At 31.6% G+C, this 5,606-nt stretch overlaps 1 long non-coding RNA gene across 4 annotated transcripts; it reads left to right on the top strand.

Annotated features, from left to right (window-relative positions):
• The first annotated feature begins 794 nt into the window (after positions 1-794).
• Positions 795-5,148, top strand: LOC139891483 (uncharacterized). 4 transcript variants are annotated; one of them, XR_011773678.1, is made up of 4 exons: positions 795-1,162; positions 2,216-2,407; positions 3,001-4,767; positions 4,866-5,148. It is a non-coding gene; the product is annotated as an uncharacterized lncRNA (long non-coding RNA). The 4 variants fall into 4 exon arrangements; XR_011773680.1 differs by having other exon boundaries at positions 2,216-3,311; positions 3,388-4,767; XR_011773679.1 differs by having other exon boundaries at positions 2,216-4,078; positions 4,538-4,767.
• The last annotated feature ends 458 nt before the right edge of the window (positions 5,149-5,606 follow it).

Here is a 5,606-nt window from a genome sequence, read left to right as displayed (position 1 = left end):
AAATTAAACGTTGCACATCGAGCGAGAAAGTAGGGTTGTCGAAAAAATAATCGTTGAATAGTTTGTCTAGCTTTTCCTTCTAGATCTTTAGGAAAATGTCTTCTAGGAGCTCTAGGTATCGATACGACTTCACCTTCGGCTTCATCTTCTTCTTCTAAAAAATCAATTACATCGGGTACTTGCGTTAGATTATATGCACTTGCGAGTGATAACGCCTCTTCATAAATTTCATTATCTCGCTCCATTCTCAAATAAATAATTTTTTTAAGTGCTTTTATTATTATTGTGGAAGTAATATGTATGAAATGGTTTTGAAACACACACACACACACACACACACATATATATATATATATATATATATATATATATATATATATATATATATATATATATATATTGCTACCTTAAAAAAAGAAAAAAATAACAAACGACTATTTTTTCCAACGGATATATCATTTAAATTGGGCCCCACTCGAGTGATGCATAATGTCGTTGAGAAACAAAATGGACCGCGGTGGATGCAACCGCACCTGCTAGCATTGGCGTGATGCAACGGCGGCGGGCAACGGAGCTCCAACCGCGGACCGGTGTGAACGGTCTTACACGTCCGGATCTTAAGCTACTTTTGGCAGAGAATAGTCAAAAAAAAAAAAAAAAAAAAAAAAACTATTCACCCACTTGAACTTGCATATTTGCAAATAGCTATGTATTCCACGTGGCGTTATTCTATTCGTCTGTTTAGTTTATAAGTAACCGACTTATTCCCACTTCAACAAAATCTGAAAAATATCTCGCTCAACACAGATAGGGTTCTCTACTGCTTTGATTTCTCTCTCAACACTTGAATTACTAACATGACATGCAGATCTAATATAGATATTGATAGATTTGCATCTACCGGTGGCTGATTGAAGCTAGCAATTATTTGAATTTCACGGTAGTTTTCTAGTTCGCTTGGTACAGGTCGGGAACGGTTTCGCCGGCGATGTTTACCTTACCGACGACGGCGTAGAGATGATTGCCGTTATTCAGTGAATACCGGTCCCGCCTTGTATCAACTGAATCAGAAACTGCTGTGAATTAATATTTGGAGTTGCTGGATGATACTTGAATTGAATTCAGGAACTAATTTTGAGTATGTACGGATCTGTAAATTCAGGTTTGTTTGTAAATCAATAAAATTTGTTGCATATTGTATTGATTTGTTTTCTGAATGTATGATATAAATATATACAGTAATAAAGATCTCTGCTTTTTTTCTCCTATGTTGAAAAGTTTATTTGTCTATTGATTAAAGTAGGTTACTTTTATTTTTTGTAGATTGATTAAATTAGGTTGCTTTTCAAGTACAACATGAATCCATTTATATTGTGTAATTCTGTATTTTGTAAATTGTAAATTGTTAGGCTTGACATTGAATATGCAAATGTGACTATGGATGTACTTATTTAAAAGTGGATATGACGTGATGAAAATAAAAATTGGGAAATAGTCATTACAGTGAAGGAAACTGTCCTTTTTAGGAGTGAAATATATTTAGTTATATAGTTATTATAGTTATATATCTTAAATGCTACGACTATATAAATATGTTTGTTCTGTTATGCAATTGGTGTTTGTGTATTATAAAATTGGCAGACGATAATGAAGTATTGTAGGCTGCTTTTCCGGTTAAAGATATGATCTTTTATGAACTTTTCTGTTTTTACTTAGTGATGGTTTGCTCATAATTAATTTTGCGTTTAAGATGATCTGATAAGAATCGCTAAGCCTGTTTTCTGCGTTAAACACCTTTTCTCCAATGTAAGGGAACCATATTAAAGTTCTGGTTTTTTTGTTGTTTTCTACCATGTTTAGTATCTAGGAGAAGCTATTTGTGTTATGTAATTTACTTAAACGAATCTTACCGTTCATGGAAGAATTGATTGTGAAGAGATGTGCCCCTATTGATATTTGACAGGGTACTTCGGGATTGACTTGGCACCCTATTATAAATGTATTTGCAAGCAATCTGGCATACAATTCGGTTGTGCATTCTATTTTTAGGAACCGAGAACTATATTGTATTCCCTTGACAAAGTTATTCTTTATTAAGTTAAGCCACAATTTTAATGAAAATTTTCAAAATAGAATTTATTTAATTGCCTTGTAGCTAATTGAGAGGCTTGTTAAAATAATAACCTTGTGATATGCCTTTAATGATCTTGTGTAGGCATGGTAAAATATGTTGTTTATAAGCATGGCATCAACTCTGTTTTAGAGCAATTTATGTATTAGCATACAAAGTGAATCTTATCAATATTAGAAGAGGCTATTCATGTCACTTCTTTAATGCGGAATCATCTTCAATTGTAATGAGTAATCGAGGAGTTTTACAACAATGATCCTGAGCCCGGTTTGTCAGGTCAGTAATTTTAGTTCTCATTCCGCTGAAATAAAATATTTTATTTTGTATCTTGTGGCTAACAAGCGAAGCAGATTCAATTTGCGTTAAGACGGGTAAAATTGAAAGAATGTTTTTGGTCAAATAGTAAACTTTCTGATTATAGGCACGGAGGCACCTGCTCATCACTATCATTTTTTACCTACAGCTAAACAAATATGTTTTCTTTCATAGTTACTTTATTTGGATGATGAGTACTTTCGATTATTCTGGTATGTTTGCAGACTGAATTGTTGGTTGTGATTAAGTATTCTTGCTAACCCATTTGACTTTCTCTTTGAATATATACCTTATTTTGTCTATCTGTTACATAAGAATTATTCTGGATTTCTAAAAAGTATAAATCAGAGAATGAATTATGAGATGAAAGTTTAGGAATAAGTTCCCTAGGAGTTGTAGTTTTTAAATGTGTGTCCATTTTCATACCATTTTCAGTGAAAAATTGCAACTGGAAGTTCGTTGCAGCAGAGTAATTCAATTATCTGGACATTGATGTTTTTATCAGCCATTATTTCTAAAAATAATATAATAATTCGTGTACTCTGGATCGTCAGGCTATCTAGGATACTTATTGTGCACGAGAGCTTTTTACCTTCTACTATGATGACGGAGTTTAAAATTTGGGCCGCTCAGGATACAAAATAATCTGTGAAGAAATCCTTCTTGACACTGAACGTATTTTTGCTAAACCTAATACTTCTACTGTTTGCATTTGCTGCTTTCCTGTAACTAATTTGTCAATAATCAGTAAGGTCATGTTTTAGTGGACCTTCATTCTAGTGTAGGTGCAAGTGCAACACCCTTCCATATATCAGCATGACAGCAATATGCATATAAATGCTTTAATAATACCGCTCATTGCAAGGTATTTGTTTATTTCTATTTTTAATTTCGTACAAAATATTTCATGTATCCTGGCTATCTGCTAAGTTTCATTGCAGCCTAAGTATCATCCTGGTGTACTTTGAGAAAATTGTCCTTCTAGACTTTGATGTTTGTAGGCTACAAGTTACGGAGATGTGATAATAATCCTTCACTTATGCTTTTATACATTTCGGATACTATACTCATGTCATATGAACTGATAATTGTGTATATTCTTCATTCATGATTCTAAGTTGATTCTATTTACTTTATGATCTAGTAATGGATTTTGCATATTTTGATAGAGGGTTCGAATGATATGTTTATAGAGAGGGCGGCTATTAGTATTGAACCCAAATTTGATATAAGAAGGATTCATTTAAGTTTCGATAAAGGTTGTTTTAATAAGTTATTCAAAGAGGATTCACGTGTGTAATTAGTTATAAGAGAGTTACTGAGTATATTAAGAATGTTGAAGCGTCTTTATATTCTAACAAAATGTTAAGGGAGATTCCCCGTCAATTTAATGGAATGAAAGTAGGTCTTTTATATACGAACGAACTCAATCACCAACTATATTAGGTATTTTATTTTTTAATTGTTAAACCGTTAATTTTTAAACATTTTATTGAGCTATATTTTTTGGTCATTTCGGATATTGGGCTCTGTGCGACTGCACGCCCCAATCTTTGTCATTTTGATCTCCTGTTCTCCGAAGGAAATGCAAGAAATCGCTTCTCGTGGGTGGTGTTAATCGTTAAAATACTGGTACCACCTTTTTTCCTTAATACATGATACACATTACTGGTCCTTCAATTAGTTTTACTTGCTATAACACTATTCATGTGTATTAGATGTGTATAACATGTTCTGAAATCTGAACACACTAGTGTGTATCCAAGAAGTTTTTTAAATTAAAATTGTCTGGATCTGGTTCACATTCTCTAAACCATGTAAGAGACTCTATCTATATGGTTCACATTTTGCACACCAAACTGGACTAGACTTTTTCATTTCACATGTTTTTTTCTTGCCTTGTTAATCTGAGCCTGAGTGCTTGCATGTTTTTATGTATATTTAACTCACATTATTCTTATGACATCTAGATCTTAGCCTATATAAAAAATTTCAACTTTTGTATGTACATAGTTCAATTTTGAGATGAAGACCAATACTCGTTGTTAATCGAATCGCCAATCACCGTGGTCTCTGACTTATTTGGTGCAGCTCGAGAACGGTTCGAACCACCATGCAAATTAACTATTGAAATATGGTCACGTACAAGATTTTCATGTGCACGATTACTAGTTCTGAGCTCCATCAAACATGTCTGAGATAGCGTTGAAATTATTATTCATCTTCAATAAAAAAGGATTCGGAGTCGTTGGAGATCAGGATCATTTTCAATACAGATTCGACTTCATGTAGATCGTGTTTTTCCAGATCTGTCAATGAAGGTTTATATATGCATGTTTTGTTTTAAATCTGTTTTTCTTATCACATTACATATATAAATTGTAATGGTATTGTTATCTGCTTCTTTTACTGCTTGCAGGGCATGAAGCCTTTTGCTGCTGAAGTCGCGTCTTTCTTCGTTTATCATGCATCACTACTCGTTCAAGATTTTGGGTTTAAACTAGCAACTGAATCTGTTTCAAGATGTCCTAAATTTATGGAGTACTGTTATTGGTAGGGTCATGGTCATTTAGCTTTTCAGAATATACTAGTGAAATGACCCGTGAAATCACGGGTTTGTTTAAGCGAAACAATTTAATGACATGTTTTAGGTATTAAGTGAATGTAAATGCTAAACTCATTTATTTTAATGACTATTTTAATGACCCTTAGTCTAAGAAGTTTGTCATTGTTTTTACATATATATAGATATATAGAGACATGTATTTTCGCATACATATATAACGTAATTAATTTCGTAAAAAGAATCAATATTTGAATATTAATAATATAATAATTATAATTATAATTATAATTATTATATTAAAAGTAAATAATAATAAAGTTCGCTTTATATTTATATTTTTAATAATAATAATAATTATTAGTAATAATAAATACTTTTTAATTTTTTTTAGGAAATTAAAATTATAATTTAGGAGATTAATATTTCTTTTGATAAAAGATTTGGTATTATTTTTTTAATTAAATTAATATATAATTATGATATCATTATTCTGAAAAATAATTGTTAATTAACTTAATAATGACATCATCATTTTAGAGCTTTATATGATTATATAGATATAATACTCATCAATCATCATTCATCAGTCCAACA

The sequence above is a fragment of the Rutidosis leptorrhynchoides genome, chromosome 2, assembly GCF_046630445.1.
Source record: "Rutidosis leptorrhynchoides isolate AG116_Rl617_1_P2 chromosome 2, CSIRO_AGI_Rlap_v1, whole genome shotgun sequence".
Lineage (NCBI taxonomy): Eukaryota > Viridiplantae > Streptophyta > Magnoliopsida > Asterales > Asteraceae > Rutidosis > Rutidosis leptorrhynchoides.
This window is presented reverse-complemented; position numbering and strand designations above follow the sequence as displayed.